Source organism: Hetaerina americana, unplaced genomic scaffold, assembly GCF_022747635.1.
Source record: "Hetaerina americana unplaced genomic scaffold, ioHetAmer1.1.p SCAF_30, whole genome shotgun sequence".
Taxonomy (NCBI): domain Eukaryota; kingdom Metazoa; phylum Arthropoda; class Insecta; order Odonata; family Calopterygidae; genus Hetaerina; species Hetaerina americana.
This window is the reverse complement of record NW_027286875.1, coordinates 368814-391891: the sequence shown is the minus strand read 5'-3', so window position 1 is coordinate 391891 and position 23078 is coordinate 368814. Positions and strand designations below refer to the sequence as shown.

Below are 23078 nucleotides of genomic sequence, written 5' to 3'. Positions count from 1 at the left end.
GAGTAGGGATTAAGGGAAAGAGGGGGAGGGTAGCTAGAGATTGTGCTCGGGAGGACATGGGCAAATAAAGAAGGGAAGAAGAAAGTTTGTATTTGTACAAGACGGAGTCAGGGGAGAGATAAAGGTAGCAGGCGATCTTCGTTCCGCAGGATCTCCTTCCATCCCTCCCCTCCCTCGGGCGAACAAGGGGGAGTGGGTGAGTGGGGGGCGGCGGGGGCAAGAGGAGGGATAAGGGTCGGTCTTTGGGGGGAGGATAGGAGGCCCGTGTGTTCCTCCTGTTGCGTTCCGTGTCTCCTGAGAGAAAGTAGCGGGAATGTGAGCCAATTGAAGTGAATCTGATTTGAATTTCTCGGTGGAAGTGGAAAACCAGTTAAGTCGATCCGGTTGTCTTTGCCGGTTGGATGTGTCCCGAGGGGAGGGATCCCTATTCTTGAATACAACGACATTTCTGCGTTTGTACTCGGGGTGTTCTTTGAAGATAAGTGTCTCACCGGGCTCATCACCACTTGGTAATTATCGCTCACAACCCGGAGACTTTAACGCCTTGTAGCTCCTCAATTACATTTCATTCCGCAGGGCAGAATTTTAATCGTCCTCACTCATCCCTGGTTCAGCAAAACCTTGATTAACTTTGCGTCAGACTTCCTCACGTTTGACGCTATCATGGCCCGGAGCAACTTTCCGCGGCCCACAATTCTGCCGTGAATATTATATACCCTTTGATTCTGAAAAAAAGTTCATCTCCTTCGTCTCCAGGGAGAACTACTTTGAGCTGTCACTTCTGTGAAGGAATATAGATACTTTTGCCCTTAAAAGAGTGGAAATATGGATAGTATATTCCGGAGCCTGTGATTATATCAAAATTTTCCTCCAAGAGAAGTGCACCACACCAACTGTCTCTGAAACAAGGAGAACGTGCCCGGCAGAGATTGCGAGAGGAAACGGTGGGAGAATATTGAGGAAGTAGTGGACTCTTTTAGACTACGCCTTCCGAGGAAAGTGATACATGGAAGGAGCGCGGGATCGTTCAACTCATTCTGATGAAATAGCCTGATGGAGCAATGAGTTAAGACTCGAGGGACAAGAGAGTCAAGGAAAGGAAGAACTTGGACTTCGTATATCTTCCAGGATCTTTCTAGTGAGTTACTATTCAGGAAAAAATTCCAATTTTTCTGACGGACGGTAAAAGTTTTCACCATATTAAATAACCCGTTACTTCTCCCCTTCTTCCCCATCCTTCTATACCCCTACCTAAATTCCTAAATTCCACCCACCTTCAAGTCCGTCACTCTCATCCCTTGTGAAAGAAACCCCAAAGGGAGGGGATAAGAGGGCACTTGACGTCTTTTTACTGCTCTCAAGACCCACTTGGATCAAATCTATGCCCTCCGGCAATTAATCCCATATATCCCCTGCATCAAACCAAACCCGACGACGATCCAAACCCCTTGACAAAAGCCATTGTTACCGGGGAGCGACGAGTCAGGACCTTTTGCAAAATGCATTCACTCTAATAAGGAAACTTGAACTCAATTCAACAGGCTGTTTACGTCCCCCTTCACAAAGCCAGAGTTGCACTCCGCCGCTCTGAATAGGAGCGTACTTTCCAGGTCGGGCCGGATTCCTACTGAAATTCCTCCCTTCTGCCCGCCATAATTCTCTTCAACTTTCTCCTCATATTCATAATACCTTTATACCTTTTCAACCCCCCTTATCCACCCAGTCTGACCCCTTATTCACCCTTTCATCTCCTCCTCATCTACACATTTCCACTCCCTTCTCCGCTATCAAACTCTTCTTATTACCCCACGCCCCAACACAAACGAACCCCTACCTCCCTTCTTACTCCCTGCCCTGCACCACCTCCGACTCTATCGAGGGGAGAATTAGGAATATCCTATTCTCCAGCTTTACCTCACTCCCACTGCCACTCCCATCCCATCTCCCGTGATTGGCTACGTGTGTGCCCCACCTCCTTGGGTTCAGGGGAGCCGGAGGCCTATTTCATGGGTGGAGTAGGACCAAGGGGTAGGGTGATGACGACGGGAGGGCGGAAGTGAGACCGTCGGAGAGAGCTGGAGGAAGGAGGAGGCGGCGGAAGGAGAAGGAGGGAGAGAAGGAGGAGAAGGAGGCGGTGGAGGAGGTTGCGTCCGGGAGAGAAGCCTTCAAGGATATCAAAACTCCACCTCCAGAGAAAGGTAAGCACAATTATTCATCTCACAGTACCTAGGAGCATTGGAGTGTTTTTCTGGATTCTCATTTTCTATCTCGTGAAATACTAGCTTTGAAATATTAACCTACGTGCGCATGCCACGAATGACCATAAAACCCCGTATCAGGGGTATCGCTGATGGAGCGGTAGTGGTGTCCGCCATTTTATCAATCGTTTGGTTTGGTTGAATTTTCGTTTCGCGAAATTTTCGCTGCGTGTTGATATTGCGCAGCTAATGTTTGAATAATAACTGGCTGCCAGAAAATGGAATTTTTTTCGGAATCTTTTTATATGGCCAATCGGTGAAATCAATGACTTCAAAAAACACTGCGCAAGAAAAGTATGTATGCCCACGAAAAAATTTTCCGTCCGCCGAGGCGGAAGATTATTGCTATGTTATACACAAAAGTGTGATATCGAACTTGGGAAATTTGTATGACGGCTAACGATAAAAATATGTTTACATTACAAAACAATTATCGGTAAAGTGCAGGGATATTAATTCAGACAATTTTACATCATTCTGCTTTATACCTATGTAATGCTGATAGGAGAACGCTATTGTCATAGGATCAAATGTTTTAGCTGAAATTAATATTCATCTTTCGAATTTCTCACTGCTGGGAGAAAGACACTTCGATAGCCCTTTACATAAGGCATCAAAATTTTCAAAACTTTGTTTCATTTAATTTTTGAAAAGATTTTTCGGGTCAAATATCTTTATTTAAAATTAAATGATTTTGTATTAGCGTAGAGGAAAATTGACCAGAAAAAAGAGAGAGAAAGTCATGTGACGATTCTAAGACTTAAGAAAATAACCAAAGATAGGATGAAAGACGTTAAGCGTTCTTTAAATCAAGTTTAAAAACGAGGCCAACTCTTTGTATTCGTGCTGAATAGATACGTAAATGGTGGCTTAAACTCACTTTATGCTTGGTGTTTATTCTTTGAGATGGCTTACGGATAAACAAGGTTTTCTCGTCCACAGAGTCAATATTACTCCTCCTATTTCGCTCATGACATAATTTTCTTAAATTGTTTATCAAATGGTTGTACTACTGGCATTACTTTGACGGCAGTAAATATAAAAATATTAAAAATTATTCCGCACAATTCATGTGGCTATCTAATTTTAATTTTTATGCCATGTCCAGTGATCATTTTTTTGGCTTCATGGGCTTTAGCAGATCAGTGACCAAATACACACTGTTTAATCCAATCTAACTTAACTCAATCTTTCACATTCTCTAATTGCGGAATTTAAAACTTATGGCCAAATTAGCTAGTAGAATTTCAACTTGTTTTATTTTTATTGTAAACCGTTACGGAAATTCGACGAGCTACTTTCTTTCTATCGATTTCCTTCGAGAGATTAAAGTCACATGTACGAATTTAAACGCACATCTCGTAATTCAGCTACAGTGTGAATTGCTAGAACTAATTACGTAACTTTTATACCTTATTTGGGCCATAAATATTTTATTATGCTAAACTACATCTTTGAAATGCATAAGGTGAACTTCTAAAGTAGTTTTACATCAAAATTCATACATTTTTCGCCACATTTTTGCCATGTCACATTCTTCCATAGGCATATGGCTTACATCATTTGCTCGTGTGTATATATATATATATATATATATATATATATATATATATATATACATATACATATTTTATTACTTTTCAAATAGAATGTTTTGATGCGTAAGTATTCATTTTTATTCTACCTCTCTCCCTTGCTGATTAACATTCAGCTCTTAATTTTACGGTCTGGTGGAAAAGGTTATTAAATAGAAAAGTTTTCAAATAATTTGTTTTTAGCAAACTGTTAATGGAATTTTTCCTTCATCAGTAACAGAGTACGAAATGTATTCACAGTTCCTCATTTAAAGCTCATGTAGACCAAACATAAAATACCTATATAAATATAATAGTGAATGTGGAATTACAAACCTGTTTTTCCCCGTTTCTCATGAATTTATTTCTCTCCACTGACTTCAGTGAGAAAGGAATACTATTGATACAAAAGTTAGTAAACAAAAGTCTTTGATTAGTTCCTAATTATCGCAGTCCAAGAAACAACTGTGGCACTATGAAGTATCAATCATGAATGTGATCCTCGCAGATTTGAATCCACGCAATGGGGTTAAATATTAAAAAGTTCTGAATGAAACCAGGGGTAACTACGCATTGACGTGGGAGAATTTCTTACATGTTGAATGGAAAATAGGTTAAGGTCCGAGATTTCAATTGATTTACCAATGAATAAAAGATCACCCAATTAAGAGAATCTGTAATTATGTTTTGCCAAGAAGAGTTAGGAATATCAAACGATTGCTCTTCCCAGAAAGGCTTTACTCCGTTAGCTGTGGGTGACCAAATCGATTTATCTCAGTGATTCAATAATTTATTTCGTATAGGACGGGATTGGAAGGAGACAGAAAAAAGTGCATGCATATTTAATGTAGAGTCTGAACGATGGAGGAATTTAGCGAGGAATTTTCAGGCTGTTAGGCAAATCGCAGAATATATTCTCTTCCTTACTCATAAAAATTCGGTGATTCCAGCTCAGTTTATCGTAAAAAATAAGTTATTTACGTCGTTACGTCTATTGCTTGCATCGATATTCAAAATGCCCCAATATTTAACGTTAGAAGATTGCTTTTCTGTTGACTAATTCCATTTAAGATGTAAAAATTTGAAACGTATCAAACAATTTAATTCTAAAATCATTTTTATAAAATAAGATAAATAATTAAACTTTTTGTTACATTATATTATTATTGTGTAGTGAAATATTAAATTAGCTCACAATCAACTTTTCGAGCAATTGTACCCAATATGAAGTGATTACTAAAGTTTTCAAGGAGACAGCGTAAAAACGAGAGAATTTAAATGTTACAGTTAATTTATACCATCCATCGTATAAATTTATTTACTAAGTTACTGATATAAAGCTAGTAAATAGTATTCCTTATGAAAGGCATTAAGTAATTTAAGGAGAACAATATCATAAGAAAGGGGGGAAATATTATCAAAGAGCACGGGTGAACAGAACCGACGCAACTGATAACCACTTTTATCTGGGAAAATGAAGAAGTGATCGAGACGGTAAACATTTTTATAAGATCAGTAGGCATGTGATGGTTTCGGATATGACTAATACATATTCAATGCGTTTTCAAGAACAGTTGCGTTCAAACTAAATCAGTTCCTCGCCAAGCGGAGGAAAAAATACGTACAAATGTTGACGTGGAAAATAGCTTGAAAAAACTCGCAATTTCAATACTTCCCTCACCCTCTGTATTTTTCTATCGAGTTTATTTTTCCCCTCACCGAAGATCACGCCTAAGTTGACTTGGCAGGAAGTGTTCAATTATACTGGTACATTTTCTACCAAGTATAAGTGTACTCATATAATATGTATAACTCATTTGATAAGTATCCGATGCCAAAAATGCCACGAATTTATTCTCCATAATTCTGAAATTTACTTAATGCTATCGGAGATGATTAATTATTTTGGAAAATTTGTCACAAAACATATTTTTCGCACAGCATCTTTTAGATGTGTTTTATGGGAAAACCAGTGGGAAACTGTAAATTCTCCAAAATGAAGTTTTCATAAATGAAAAAACTATTTTTAAGACTAACGTCTATGTTGCAGAGACAATTTATGAACAAATTTAGGAAGAAAACATTTCCGTAACTTTTGAAATAAGTTCGCAAAAAACTGAAAACTTCCAATGGCGTATAACGATTGTCTTATCGAGCATAGCATTGTTTCCCTCTCCTCACGGTACATTGAAAGCTATTTCTTTTGGAATTCTCTTAAATTTTCTTCCATGCAATAGAAGTGTCTACATTTAAAACATCCTTTAGTATACTACCTTGATCAAAATTTTCCCGGAATTTATTCAGAAAATTAAAAATACAAGTTTATTCATCTAAATCTATATTGTCCCCTTCAAAGTAATCCCAATCGACTGCAACACACTTATGCCAGCGCTTGATCCAATCCTCGAAACATTTTTTATATTCGGTTTTCGGTATGTCCATCAGTGCTTCCTGCGATTTTTCCATTACTTCCTCTCGGCTGCTAAAACGCGTTCCCCGTAATGGTTTTTTAACTCGATTGAACAGAAAGAAGTCACAGGGAGCCAAATCAGGTGAATTCGGTGGCTGTTGGATGGTATTTGTTGCATTTTTCGTCAAAAAATTACGAATAATGATAGCACTGTGCGACGGTGCGTTATCATAGTGCAAAATCCACGAGTTTTCTGCCCACATTTCTGGTCTCTTTCGGCGAATTGCTTCACGCAAACGTCTCATAACGCCCAAATAATACTCTTTGTTTACTGTCTGGCCTTCTGGCAAAAATTCATGATGCAATACACCGTTGTAATCCATGAAAACCGTCAGCATTGCCTTCTTTTTTGACTGCAAACGACGTGGTTTTTTTGGTCTCGGCTCATTTGGTGAACGCCATTCACTTGCCTGATGTCTGGATTGCGTGTCGTACTCATAAACCCACGTCTCGTCTCCAGTAATGATCCTTTTGATGAATGTGGGATCGGATTCAGCCTCGCAAATCATGTCTTTTGCGACGTCAACACGGTCTCTTTTTTGCATGAAATTGAGGTCTTTTGCTGCTACACGACGGAAACCCAAATCATTAACCACAATGTCTTGGGCGGATCCATAGGCAATGTTCAAGTCCTCCGCTATTTCTCTGATGGTTAATTTGCGGTTATTGACCAACATTTCTTTTACTTTATCAATTTTTTCACCGACTTTCGATGTCGATGGTCTGCCACTGCGTTCATCATCTTCGATTGACTCACGACCACTTCTGAACCGCTCGTGCCACTGGTAAACGACCGTTTTTTTTAGAGAATCGTTGCCGAAACACTTTTCCAACGTCCGTGCGCCACTAAATCCGTTTTTTACGCAAAATTTAATACAAGTTCGTTGTTGCAAATTTAAATCCATTTCTGCAATTGTAAAAAATCGCCAACACACACAGAGATAGATGTACTCTTGGCTACGTAACTTTTGCAAATGTCAAGTTATGACACTAAGATTTAAAGGGAATATCAACAACAGATGTACCAATTTAACAAAAAAACAGAACTCAAATCGGAACGATGGGAGCGCCACACGGTGGTTATTCCGGGAACTTTTTGATCAAGGTAGTATAACAATCCAATTGCTCCATCTTCTGCGATTTCTCCTGCTGCTCTCGTTTAAGTCAGTCTAAGAACAATTTTCTGTTTGTCTCCCGTTTCTAGCTTGAATGCATTCACATTAAAATCTCTCCACTCTAATTCACTTTCTTCAAGGATCAATGGAACGATGAGCTTTATATCTAAGTCCCTCACAATATGCCTTTCATAAATATTTACCTGAAAAGACCCAGTCTTCCGCTTTCTCAATGATTATTTAACTACTGGTATCATCCCAATAACAACATTTTTTCAACCAACATATTGCTCTTAAAATACTCGCACAATATATTATTATATGGATCGTTTTATGTATCATGCCTACCAAGTATAATATAATTGTAATAACAAAAGTGTAGTGTAGTAATAGTAATGATAAAATTAAATATAAAATTAATAATAATGAACCTATGATATTAATTTATAATTCCACCTACTTTCGTTATTTTAAGATTGATCTTATTTACATTACTCCTATGAAGTTTCTAGAATGCCTTCAGTAATGATCGAAACACCTCAGCTGAATGACTAATTATTCCTACTCTAACTAGCATCATGCCATTCTTTAATATGCATGAAAGTTATGAATTACAGTAAATAACGTGCAATGATTACTAATTAGTAATAGTATTGAGGTGAAGCGACCGACAGCTGAGATCATTTGCGCCATAGGGGGATGGACAGGAAAGGATAAAGGGTGGAGAGAAACCAAAGCGTCGGTATTAGCCTACTCTTTACGAAAGGCGCCAAGTGGGCCGCAGCTTAACGTCTCATCCGTCGGACGGCGTACTCACTCAAAGTGCCCTACATAAAGCACCTCAAGTAGGGATCGAGATCCCACAGAAAAACATTCGACGCCTACGGCATTCGAACCCTGGCCCTCTGGGTGGGAATCCAGTACGATAGCCTACACAATATCTCAATCCCCATGATGCTGATTTATGCTTGCATGAAGTTAGTGTCTAGGATTTCAATACCGTATTTTTCTGCCATTTATCTTGATAATATTCCATATTAATTATAATAAATTGAACGACAAATCCTTGTTAATGGTTTTTTTATAAATGCATTCTATTTTATTTATTGATGACTCCGCTTTTTTACTCTGGATAATTTTTTTTCGCCAATTCCATGTCGGGTATTACGGTATCTGTCTGGCTGGTCTGATTACAATTTTAGTGTGAAATGAAAATACAACAAACACTTTCAGATTATGCCATTTATTGACAAAAAGTGCTGCTAAGAAGTTCTCACAAATGGTACGTTTTAGGGACTATTTACCAGTGAATCATTCATGTGATAACGTGATGTGTTTCCTTCAATATCAAGAATTTTTAAAGATGGCTTGCATGTTAAGTACTACGCTCCGAATAAATAATTGAAGCTTGAAGCTGTTTGTGGTCTCGTTCACCACTGGCAACAAACATTTCCTGTAATCAAGGCCCAATTTAATCCATTTCACTTTTTCTCGAAATGAGCAAATTGAGCAAAATGAGTTTAAGCGGAGATTGAATAGGATTAACCCTTGAACTCTTGGCATGGAATGCGAGTAACCGAAGACCAGCGATACTGCATTTCAAATTTGCAGGCAATGATACATAAAACTGAAGCACCAAGCGCTAGGCTAAAACCGCGAATCCTTCTGTGATATGCAAAGAATATTATTAAAAAGTACTTGTGATATAAAATGTATTGTATCCATATCAATGGTAGTTAACTTATTAAATAAATAATTTCTCTGCCCAAATAAGCCTTCAATTTATTCACAGTGATCAGGAGCCGTGTAATACATTAGATGGTAGTTATTCATTTCACATGACAAAATCAATCCCAAGAATGTAGACCGAAATTATTTGTAAATCACAATATTAAATTAAGATAACATTATCCCCATTTCATGAGCATAAGATATGTATGAAAGGCATTTCTTCATTAAATGATGATTCTTAATCTTGAGCCATTCACGTATAAAACTGTTTCAAGATTTAATGTTGATAATAAAGGAAACACTAGGTGCTCAATACAAATTCTGCCATCTAGCCATTAACTTCTGATATTCGGTTGTCATTTACGTTACTGATTTCTACATAATTAAGTAGTCAGGTATGCCAGCAACGTATCATAAAACAAGTGAGGATACCGTGCGAGGAAATAATCTCATCTCTGGTCTTTTTCCAAACTTCATTTTACTTCATACTGAAGAAATAGACGCTTTTGGTCTGCACTGAGGTTAAAGGAACTTTTAAACCGAAAGGATACCTTTTTTTCTACGCTACGCAACCTTCGTTAGTCCCTGAAACATACGTCCTTCACTTGATATAAAATGCCAATTCTCTTCCTACCTCTTTAGGTTTTAATAATGACTCCCTCTAAATGACCCAGTCTCTTTGTGTCATGACGCAACGTTGTTAATAATACACCTTTCCTACCTTAACTTTAGAGGTGTTTAGTAATGAGTTTCTTATTTTTCTCTTATTTAAAGACGATATTACTGTGATTGGAATTCCAGTCGAGAACAAAATGTCGAGTATCTAATTAATTTACTTGAATTATTTTTAATTTCCATAACATGTCCGCCCGAATTCAGGTTAACGCTAAGAATGTAATATGGTACGACCTTCACATTCATCGAATTTACTCGGTCTCCGGGTAATGGTGACAATATAAGGCAGGTATCTTTATCATATTCCCACTAACGGACTAGTTGCATTGCTCAGTTGTTCTTTTTTTCCCCGACATCTCGGTGTACAGTGCGCAATCGGCTCGCCGCTTCTCCTACCGCTTTTCTCTTTTGGATGCACGCTATCGATCCCATATTTTGCCAAGGCCATGCAACGAACAATAATTGTCCCAACTGCATTCTGCGTATCCCGCACACGGATATGGGGGAGGAGGGCGTCTTCCAGCCAGCCAGCAAGTCTTTGCCATCCCCTCCCTCATTGGTTTCCTCCTAGCCGATCGGCTAGCAATTCTTCATTCCCCCTCGCCCCCCATTTCGAATCGCACATAGCCTTTGTAACGTCCCCTCCCCCGCACACTCTCATTTATTCTCTGAACCAAACATTTCCCCCTTTATTTTTAGTCTGTCCGACGTGGCCAACATTTCATGGCCTAACTATATCGGGAAATATTGAGATGATTGGAAACTTCCTTTCTCTGTATCACTACATACTCATTAAAACATTGTAGTGAATTATGGAAGCTAAGCCTATCGTACAAGTCGTAATGAATGTTTTGGATTTTTGTGATTACTTAACAGAAGAAAATTTAGTAAAGATATTATTCTAATCGTTCTAATTCATCTAAAGTTTAAATCCGAATTCGACATTCAATTTTTCGGGTTTTATGGATGACTACTTTAATCCTAAGCACAATTATATTAATGTTGTTAACTTTTTTGTTCCAACTCAAACTACTATTAAATATATCCTTCTGTGTGCTTTAGAGTACCTCAGAATATTATGAAACATTTTTTCTTTTTTGACAATACTTTTGAGGATTTCTCTTATGTATCACTCGGGGTAAGTAATTGAAATTATGGGAGAGGAAATAGCACTTTGGAATAGAATATCAATAAAAAAATTAATTTCCTCTCCCCAGTGAAACATGGTGTATTGTTACTAATTTTGTTTAATTTAGCGTTAAAAGAAAATTCAAAAGAATTTTAAGTAATCCTCCAGTTGACAGTATACTATCAAATCAAACCCCTACAGACTGTGGTACATTAATCTAAAAAATTCGTCACTTGGATACCCATATTAATATTGAAAGGCATGCACATTTAACTCCTATCATTCCTCTTTAACATCAAATTTACCTCGCTCCTAATCTTATTTTATTTTCTGCCTCCTATTTCATTTAATTCTCAAAACCATAAGAGAGTATACTTCGTATACAAATAATTATGAAACGTTTCCTTTGTAAGTCTGGTCTAGTACGTCTAAATGGATATATTTTCTCCATCTGGAGTCTTTATTGGCTAGAATTTGCCGAATTTTACATTCATTTTGTTTGAAAATTTAAAATTTCAGGTATTATAATATTCAAAGAGAGGTTGAATGTTAGCTTATGACCTATTATATATTTTTTTTTCAGAAACGAAAAATATTGTGTTATAGACATTTCACATTTAGCATAATGTTATTTCCGCAACGTCTCACAGAGTGTTATGACAGACGACGAATCGGAACAATGAATCCTTATGCGCCAACTGGGTGCGTTTAATGACGCAAATTAATTTATCTCCATCTCCATCCTGCTCATGAACCTCACGCGTGTGCCACTTTTGTGTGGAGGGATGAAAGGGAGGGCAACAGAGAGAGGGAGATAGAGAGAGAGAGAGAGAGAGAGAGAGAGAGAGAGAGAGAGAGAGAGAGAGAGAGAGAGAGAGAGAGAGAGAGCACGAGACGGGGATGGTGCACAAAAGCCTTTGCTACGGCGCATCCGAAACGCCTTCGGGGAAGTCGAAGGAGTGGAGTGATAGAGGCAGGTATGAGGGTTGAAGGGTTTGGATGAGGAAAAGGGAGGAGAGGAGATGAGAATAAGTCGGGAAGAACGCCGTGCTGAAATCCCGGTCCAAATGCGGATGGTTTCGAAGTCGGGCGGGCCCGGTTGTTGGCGCTACGAAAAAGAAAGTTGAAGATTATTTGACGGCGAACAATCCGTGTCACGGGCTGCTGAATATTTCGCGGAAATCATTCGGGGGCATCATCTCATTTTACTAACTCTGAGAAAAGATTTCCTCATTTATTTATTTATCCGACTTCTCATTTATTCGTGGAAAGCATTGTTCTCGTCAGCTGTAGGTAGTTCATGGCATTCGTATGCGTGTGTGTGTAAGCGTGTGTGTCGCGTGCATTTCATTTTGACTTGCCTGGTGAATTTCTTCGGGAAGGTTTTTAAAGATATTTTAACCAGAAAGGTTGCCACCGTTCTATAAGTTTGAATGTGGTAGATTTTCCTGAAGTCTTGAAGTAACTAAAATAAAATATAGAAATGTATTTCACGAGGACTACCATAGACATTCATATATTTGAACGTCGTAAGTAATATCGGACAAATGAAAAACTGCGTTACCTCATCTTGAGATACATGCATTCATGAACGAATAGGTTATTACAAACTAAGTTTTTGTAAATCAAAGATACGACTTGTGATTCTGATAAAGATGTCTCTTATGCGTTTAAAATTTTAAAGGTTGGCCTAGAGCGATTTTCTTAAATCATCTGTAGGTTCCTCGTTATTTTTATCATCCATTTCACATTAGATAAATTCAATTTTTTGATTACCATTTCACGAAAAAATTAGACCCTTTGTTAAAATGTCATGCCTTTAAACTTAAAAATCGGTTCCTATACTTAGCAAAGATGATACATTCGAGTTGGAATTTAACGTATGATGTGCAAAAACGAGTAGATATAAAAATTGTCAAACGGTATTTATTGAAATTTTTAAGTATAAAAATATTCATTCCATTATGATTTCCTCATTTTTGATTTACTCCATTCCATTTGAAATGAAGTCGGGAAATTTTTCCCCTCGACATTGTGGGTGAAACCGGGCTGATTGATATAAAAAAATAACATAGGTTGTCAGATAGCAGAAAATTAACGAAAAATCACTGATATCTAAAAACATAGAAATAATCGCTGCTTAATATGAATTTAAAAAAATGTACAACATAGATACATTTGAATTTTCCTCAAATGTATGTATCAATAGCCAATTCACCTATTTTTCTAGTAATTTTTTTCGTTATAAAATATAACTAAGGCCAATCGATTGAAGAGGTGCGGAAAGTACCAATATGACAATATGACTAGCATGTTATATATATATATATAGATATATATATATATATATATATATATAACGATTGTACGGAAAAACTCATACGAGCGGCACAATAATTGGCTGACACAACATAACACAAATAGAAAAGAATAGACACATATAAAAGAACACTTACACGGTAAATTGTTCGAGCTTTCGGCCCTCTCAGGGGCCTTCTTGAAGAAGGCCCCTGAGAGGGCCGAAAGCTCGAACAATTTACCGTGTAAGTGTTCTTTTATATGTGTCTATTCTTTTCTATTTGTGTTATGTTGTGTCAGCCAATTATATATATATATATATATATATATATATATATATATATATATATATATATATATATATATATATATATATATATATATATATATATATATATATAGCTAATTCATCTTGCCACCACCGTCTCACCAACGTTGAAGCGGTATGCTTAATTAATTCAAGTGCTCAGAGTTCGCCGTCTATCCAAAGAGGTTGGTAATGGCAGTAATGGTAGCCAATGAATAATGGAAGTGAGGCTAACGATTCCCATCAAAACGGTTTAATCCAACTGGGGATTATCTTTGATTTAATACCTAGAGGGCGTGATGGATACCTAGTCCTACTAGTACAATTCAAAAAAATCTCACAAACGAATACTGAATCAACCAGTTGCATCAATTTTTTTAGATACTAATTATAATTTCTTAAAATAGAGTGCATATGATTACTTGACCAGACTAGTTGAACGAAAAATATGGCAAGAGTCTAAATCCTATGAGGCATCTACGGCAAAATCTTCATGATCTTGATATTGAGCTACATATTAAGAATTAATGATGGTGTTTCGGGGAACAAATGTCACATGAGTTCTGTTACAACAAATATGCAGTTTATGTTACTATGGGTTATACCATTTATTCATATGCTAAACTCAGGAACCATGTCGCATTAGGCGTCAAAAGAAGTTCACAAATATGATACCCTCGTGAAAAGAAAATTGACGGCACAATTAGGGAAGTTAAATAAACCTGATTAGTCAGGAAACTTAAAAAATTTGGTATCTGACGCTACGTTATTTCATCCCTTTCGGTGAATAGTTCATACCTCTGGGCCATGCTGTCATGTCAGAAATCCGAGAATTCAATGCTGCTTTGGAATAAAGCGACGACGAGAGGGGGATTAGTAGTATTTTATTCCGGGTTAGGGAACAATTTTCCTTAGGTTTATGAACACTTTGTCGTTATGATGAATATGATTGCATATTCTAAAGGAAAACGGGGTGTGAAAATGTCTCATTCTGGCCAAAAGGTGGTCTCTTCCAGAACCAATACACTTAGCAAGTCTTCAAGCGGTGCCTAGCACTTAAGACTGACCTTTAAGGGTGAAATCCCCGTAGGACTGCAAAACAAGACGCTATGAGAGAGATGGTGGTTCGATTAGTAGAGTGTCGATCAACCCGGTTTCACGCCGAGTCTAGGAGTTCGAATTCAGTTGATGGCACATTTTTTGGTGAAATTCCGGTCCAAAACTTAATAGCGTCTGTAATGAAATGAAATAAGAGAAGGCGAGTTGTTATTTCCCATTATTTATGCCACATTTTAAATGTGGAAAAGCATTTGTCGTGCATCAAAGAATGCGTCAATTATGGAACATGATAAAGCTCAGGAAATATTGACTTGCAATAGAAAAACTGATAATGAAGTAAATTAGGTTTGAGAAAGTTACAAAAGAGACATTGTGAGAGATCTGACGTGAAGTGAAGAATTGCCGAGGTGAACCTGTCCCTTAGAATAATGAAGGGCGCTCGATTTAAGGCTGGCCCTCCGAGAAATTCATTAGGGAATCCTTAAAATATCGGCAGATAAAACCATCGTATAAAATGAGAGCAATGTACTCCAGCACTAAAAGATTGAATGTTCGCTCTTCCCTCGAGCGAATCACAGCCAAAATTAAGATAAAGGTTTGCAGTCAACAAATAATAAGCAATGCAATTCACTTGCACTCGTTATTAAATACGCATAGACAGGTGTCTTGAACCACCTGTCACATACTCTCACGGGGACTCACCGGATGAGACACAGTTGTTGAATTCAAGACATCAACTTTGAGGCAACATCCCGTCCGTCACTTTCTATAACTGATCTGAAAACCTATTGGGGTGACACATCAAAAAATACCATTATCAAAGCCGGATTTCACAGCACCTTTCCCTCGCTCTCTAGGAGGCCATCCTATGACCAATCACGTATATCATCACCCATCCCAAACGGTGTTACTCCACTCAGCCGTCGGGTTTTTCCCACAATAACTACTTATACCTATTTCCTGACTGAGATAATTCGCCTGAACCAAAAATGGTTCTCTTTTTGAGTATATAACACCTAAATCCAAAAAACAAACAAACGTTCAAGTTAGTCTCCGTTAAAAATTTTAACGGGACGGGGAGTATGGGAGGGGTGGCGGCAAAGGCCGTTTGGGAGACACTCTTTGACAAGTTAGAACCTTTGCCGTCGTTCGCTTATTTTTTTAACATTTTGATTGCATTGTAGTTACAGTGTACTATTTATTTATTACAGTGTTTTGTATTACATCAGGGTAATTATACAGTTGAAAATGTAAAATCACCCATAGTCGGCTATGAATACGAAGTAATTGTTGCAGTAAATAGAAACTGAGTTTATCATTGACCGTTGTACGCAAGTTCCTGAGGGTAGAAAATTTAAATAAATGTATAGTACATACCAGTCGTGCCGTACTGTCATACAAATTATGCAGAAAATATTTCAGATGTGAGGCCATTACACTAAATCTAAAATTTTTCTTGATATACATAAGATTAAGAATCAATATGCATTAATATATTTAGTAAATAATAAAATAAATTAATTACACAAATTAGAGCCGATTAAATTTATTCGGTTTTTTTCATTAACTATTTAAGCCATTTTTTTGAAAATTAATTTAGAGTATGTGCATTTTTAATGAATTTTGCAATATATTCCAAAAGAATGAGTAATTAAGGAGAAAATAATATGTAGTAGACTGCTGCAGAGCTGTGGAGGTAATAAGGATGGAAGAAAAGAATATTATAAAAAAGAGGGAGTAGGTCTCTTGATACTATCAAGGAAAATTTGACTTTGAAGAAGAATAATAAAATAAATAATAGTTTTAAGGGGGTAGATTTTTATCTGCTGACCTGAAGGCCCAAATTCATATGCTGGTGATACAGAAAATCCCTGACCACTCGAAAAGTGTGCTTTTCCGAGTACAAGAACTAATAGTAATAACCTCCTTTACTTGTGTAAAATTCACATAACGCACCTTAGAGCTCAATAATAGATGAAAGATATAGCATTACCATTTAAAATAACTATAAAGTTGAATAGATACTAAGGACCGGTGGAAGAATGATGAAATATCATCGCAGTTCATTCGTAACAATTCTAATACCCTCGGGGACTTAAACATGAGCTGTCGGCATGTGGAAGTACTCTCTCGAACCAATGGTTCATATAAGTTGTGTTTTTCACCCTGTACCTACTCAGCTTGCGTATCCTCAATGGATTTCGAGAAAAATACCTGTATCTGCTTAATTTGATCACAAGTTGGTTGAAGTTGCAAACCGAAACCCTTGACCGACTCTCATACGTGAATGCGTGTATACATGAATTACGTTAACGAGTAGATTGGTACGATTGAATTCTTGGGTTATTTACCGTTTTTTATTCTCCCTAACGATGCGTGCAGTACGCAAATACTTCCTTGTTGATATCCCATAAACTCTCGAACTCTTCAGAGTACCAGAATGAGAATTCGTTATTTTCGTTCGAGGGCCCTTAAAGCCATGGACGGCGGGACGGCATGGGGATAAACATTCACCCCCTTCTACTTCCGACGTGGGTCCGTGCGCAGCTGCCGTGACGCGCACCGACGTCGAGGGATGAACCTGCAGGGGTGGGGAAGTGAGAATCGGATCGTGGTGCACGTGGGAGTTCCGTAACAAAGGGGAGGATGGAACGCGAGGGATGTGGAGAAGGAGACCTACGGCGTCCGAGGGGGTGAGGTGGGAGGCACGGGACGAAGAGAGACCAAAGGGGAGGAGAGCGGAGACGGAGGGAGTGAGAGAGGGCTTTAGCCGGCCCTTTGAAAAATGCTGGAGGGGCAGGAGACGGGTACGCGGGTAGTAAGTTCTAAAAACTCCCCTCGGGCGAGAAATGGGATTAAAAAATCCAGTTGGGACTCAGGCCTAGAGGGCGAGCCACCCGGAATGCTGGACGGGGTCGAAAATCTGACCGGCCCCACTCCTTCCCTTCCTTAATACAGTAATCCCCATGAGGTGGGAATCACCGGGGGGAGGGAAATACCGTAGGAGGAGGCGTAAGGGGTATTCGTTCGGGGGTCCGTGGTGGAGGGTCGCGATGGGGTAGGGCGGAAGGAGCGAGGAGGGAGAGAAAATAAGGGGGACCATCCTCACCTCACTCTGAACTGGAGAATATAGTTCTTTTCTTCCCGTTCCTTTCGCTTCATCTTCCTAAAACCTCACGCTTCATCTCCCTCCCACGAAGACAAATGCCGCGCGGTCACTTCGAAACTCCCGGGGGAGAGAGAGAGAGAGCGGGGTAGGCGGTCCGTTGCCTCGCGCGTCTTCCGGGCGGAGCGAAACCTTCGGCTCGAATTCTCGCGGGCGCACGTGGGAATCTGACGCCCGCGGTGTGAGCCTTCCGCGAGGGGTGGGCTGAGGGACGGCGTTGTCGGGTGCAGTGGAGACTGTGAGGTTTGCGGGAAGGTGAATCGGGGAAGGGACGCCTGATTAATACCCCTTGCACGGGACGCAAGAGGTAGTCTCTAATTTGCTCCCTTTCACGCCGAACACGAAACGGTTCCGTGCTGGGAAGCGGTTAATTTCGGATGGTGCTCGGGGAGTGTCATCCTTTCTTTACCCCGGAAATCTTTGAAAAGCGCGATACCATTGATACGGGTAATCTTGGTTTTCAGCAAATATTTTAAGGAACCAATTGCATTACGCCTCTTGAAAAGCTCGTTCATAAGTTAACTAGTGTTAAGAATGAATGCTCCTACTCCATCTCCTTATATTTTCAGACTGAAATGTCTAATTCTAATTCGTGTGTCTTTCAAATAACATCTTTTAATTTGAAAAACAAAGCGTTTTCGTTACGATTTTGACTGTTAAACCGTGGGGAATAAAATTGTTACTTTGATAATATAAATTGAAATGCCGACTTGATATTACAAACCTATCCAGTAACGATTGGTTAATATTTTGTGGTTGAGTATTTTGCAATACGCAGATGCAATTTTGAATTAACCAAAATTTTTTATATAATAATTATTTACATTTTACACCTAATTACGCTGAATTTATTTATATTTAAAAAAATTAATGCTCACAAATGTTTTTTACCGTAAAGCAGAATTAAGCAGTAAAATAGTGAAAGCAAAGGCGCGCTATTAGTCAATATAAAGTGATAATTTTCCACATAAATATTTTTTGTAATAACTCGAAACTATCAATTATTTGCAAATTTGTTTTTATATTATATCCCGTTTGTTAATTTCCAATTACGGTATAATTCAAGAAAAGCGTACTAAATATCAGTTTAGAAGATAAATTGCTCCCGTGCTCTTCCTACTTTATAATTTTCCTCGGTCCTCCTCCTCCTCCTCACTGCTCATTTTGTCACTTTCATTTACGTAAACCAAGTTTCATGTGATAATAGTATTTGTTATCCGCTAACTTTCTATTTATGTCATATGTTAATCATTGATATTTTTCCAAAGGTAATTGACGTGATGATTTTTTGGTCTAAATAAATTAATAAATTGAAGAGTAGCTCTTACCACAAATACCACTTTTCTACGTTGTTCCACATAATTGTTACATTTTTTAAATATTGATTTCAAATTTTCTTACCGCTCAACTGATTCAAAAGTTTTTAATAAACGTTAACGAAAAATTAATCCAAGAAAAACTTGGAAAGAAAACTCTGAAGGAGCCCATATAATGAAGCCTAGATTTTCAAGAACGCAACAAATATCCAAGCGATGTTTGCACTTTTCAATTTTATGATCACACAATGCTAAAAAAGTCGTGGTTCTACTTAAGTGCCGCAAGGACAAAGATATGATATTCAGTCAATGTTTCTGGCACTCCACAGTTCTTAGGAGTGTTAGTGAATCAGGAATGGATTTGAGGGAAGAGGAGAGAAAAGCAGATGTGGAATTTTAAATACAAAACTCATCTCTCGTCAAACCAAGTGCCCGTCTCTCACACCGTGAGAACGCATTCTGCATACCCCGTCGACACGCGGGAATACGTTGCGCCAACGGATCTCCTATCTCGATCCCTTACCTCTCCCGAGATCTTCCGATCCATCCCATTCGCTGCGCACCCTCGACCGCCGACATTTTTCGCCTGCACGTGCGAGAGCGTGAGAACTGTGCCAACTCGAAAATTTTCCAGCATAGTGGAATAAATCATTCACGCCGACTCGTCGTACGTTCCGTTTTTCGCCATTCCCGATGCAATTACCACCCAAACTGGACGGCTTCGGGCCTGGGAGGAGAGAGCTGATACACGGGGAGCAAAAGTGTGAACACGTGAGGAATCCGAAGCGTTCAAACAGAAATGAAAATAAAAGCAAATTATATTCCTCCCCGCAGCCGCCGCGAAATGGCCAGCATCGTTCGTTCCCTCGATTGCTTTCCGCCTAAGCGTACGATTCCAGTGGGCTGTTCTGGGCAATATGGCGTGTGTGTGGCTTTGTATGGTCTTCTCACTCAGTTGGTATAAAGGATGGACTATCGGAAATTTATTCCATAACTCGTCTCGGAATCTTCAATGAGCAATAAAGTGAACCACTTGTGGTTACATTTTCCATTTACTCTTCAACGCCCTCTCTCTTCGCCGTCAGAGTACGTTAATAGCTCGGCATATACGATCCGTGATTAACCCGACGGAAATGAAATAAATTCGTAGGGGAGACCGTGCAGTAATAACTATTCTAAATGCATTGGGCCCTAAGAGGTATCCAATAACCACATGAATGCGTGCCAATGATTCCGGAGTCAGGTTACGTATTTTGTGACTCCAATGCATAAGCAATATTCGCCATCGTTATTCTGTTTCAATGAACGCAAAATTACTCTTATAGGAGTAATATTGTGGCGTCCTTAAATGGACATTTTCCAAAGATATGAGTCCACTATTACTGTGATTACAACGCGGTATCTAGTGATATATGTAACCTATTTTCTTTTGGTTTATTCAGACTGAAATCAAGGCTTTCCGCCAGATTGCCTGCCGGAAAGTTATGCTTCACTTCACCAATATTTCCAGAAACCATGCGATAACGAAATATTTTTCCACGGCACAAAATCTGATTTCATCCGAAATTTATCTCCGATTAAGTAACAATATTTTTCAAACATTTTAAAAACCCCATCAATAAGATAAAAATCTCGGTCATTTACGGTATCAAAATTTGAAACGGAAATGATGAACAAAACTGCTCAGCCGAGGACCAAAAAGGTAATTTCTCTCCTGCCTCTCCCCTCTTGAATAATTTAATCCACGATAAAGAACTGCCTCACTCTAACTCTCCATCGCTTCCCCAGAGGGCAAAATTATCATTCCCCCCTGAGTTGGCCCGAGGGATAAAATTGAACATTAAAAATTGCCACAGTTGATGATGACCAGTAATCAAATCGATTTCGCCCGAGCATAACTCTTTGACCAATTATAAAGCAAACGAGATCCACTCCCACGAAAATTATTTACCAATGCAGAGAGCAATTAAACATCGCATAATTTCCGGCATAAATTAATACGGTGGATTTAGCTAACGATTTGCGATTGGCGGCAGGGTATGTTGATAGCGTATTTAAGAGGGACCCAAGCGGGGACGGAGGGCTTTGGAGTACGAGTGAAGGGAGGTGACGGACGAACCGCATAGAGGCTCTCTGAGGATAAGGCCCAAGGCCGCGACCGCAGCAGATTATGGTATTTGAATTCAGGTGAAATTGGAGGGATTTTCTCCCTTGAATACCGCATGGAAATAGAAATAGGCGCAGTCCTAATAATTCTTTCCAAAATTTTTCTCTTATAATTGAAGGAGGAGTTTCCACCTCATCAATCCCCTTGGTGATTGAAACCAGATTATATTAGGAGCTGCATTGGGGCAGTACGCTGCATTCCGGTTTTCAGAAATGTGTTGCGTCTAAAAAAATAGAGGTGGGGTTTAGTTTCAAATGAGCAGAGGAATTACTGTAATTTGATTCCTAAGCACTTAGGTCAGTGACTCGTCTCCCAAAGCTAACAGTGAAATTAATAAAATTCATACTTTTATCATAAAATAATTTTTTTTAAATACCAAATTTGATCCAACAACCATAACGTCCATATTTTCCAAATATGCTGAATAAAAGTAGTGAATGCATTATTACTTTTTCATCACTATTCCCCCGAGAAATGGACCTAGGCCTCTATTGATTTAATATCATAAAATGTTTGAATGAATAATTCCACAACATAACCTATCTATGCCTTGACAATGATATTAGGAATGTAATAATTTGAAACATTATTTTAAATTTGGCACAAATCAGGTATTTGTGGGTGTAGATTCTTAGAGTAGTTATTCTTTGTGAGAGATTTACACGAAATCAAATAGAACAGTACACTTCTTAATTTTCATCCCGGTGTGAAACGGAGGATATCCTAATTTAGATACGTTAAATAATTTTATGGTATTCAAAGTTACATGACTTCAATTTTTGGCCTACTTTCTGGAGGCCTTTGTACGATTTATCAATCTTTAATTTTATTTTCTTTTGTCAGTTATCATAAAGAGGTGAAGAGATAGTTTTATTTAACAATATGACATATCCGTATAATATTTATTTCTAAACATTGTGGTTAGCATTTAAAATGCGAAAGTCAAATAATACCCATATGAATTATTTGTTTCAGTTTAACGAAATACATTAAAGGTAATGAAGAACCTTTTAAGTTGGAAATAAAATTGCAAAAAAGAATGCGCAATGAAATTACGCTGACTCGGTGTTACTTTTAATATTTTGGAACAAATTGATGTTTCTTGAATTATGAAAATATTTCTAGATTCAGGAATTCCTGCAGCGGCACTAAGTGATTGATTCTTGGTAGTGTTTTCTGTCAATTTATCCGTGTCCAAAAGAAATTAAAAGATTTTGGGAGTAATAACAATCATGTCTCACAAATTAAGTAATAGAAAAAATGATAGACTTGTCTCTCCCACTTTTTCTCCTCTCCTCACACCTCTTTGAGGCACCATTACGGCAGATGCGGTCCGGAATCAAGTGTGAGCGATGGGGATGAAAGAGGAAACACTGCAAGGATGGTGAACTGACGGGATGCTAATAGAATTGAGTCGAAAAATATGGGAACTGGCAAAAGCAAGGGAAACGGAGTGATACGGAAATTTAAAAGAGATTAGAAAGAAAAAGAGGGACAGGCCGGAGGCAAAGAAATGCTAGTTTCAGTTTATGGTTTGTTAAATAACGCTGAATATGACTAAAACGTGTTTTCTCCGAGTGTTCATTCTGTGTTTTAGTTTGCCTGTGAGTTCTCTCGTCCACCAGGGCATTAAAAATTGTTTCTTGTTCCATGTTACAAACAGTCAGGTGTTAAAATATTTGATATGGAGGGCAGAAGTAATATTTTCTGTAAGATGGTCCGAATGTGATTATTTCAATTTAGGATTTTAAACAGGGAAAAAGGGGAGAAACACTTCGTGAAATTAAAACGTTAATTTATGAGGTGAAATGTA

At 38.4% G+C, this 23078-nt stretch overlaps 1 long non-coding RNA gene across 1 annotated transcript in view; it reads left to right on the top strand.

The window, feature by feature from the left end:
* The first annotated feature begins 269 nt into the window (after positions 1–269).
* The window catches only part of LOC139691194 (uncharacterized), a 281641-nt gene continuing 258832 nt past the window's right edge, over positions 270–23078 (top strand). The window contains exon 1 of the long non-coding RNA XR_011701572.1: positions 270–2198. This is a non-coding gene — a long non-coding RNA (uncharacterized lncRNA). The remainder of the gene's footprint in view (positions 2199–23078) is intronic.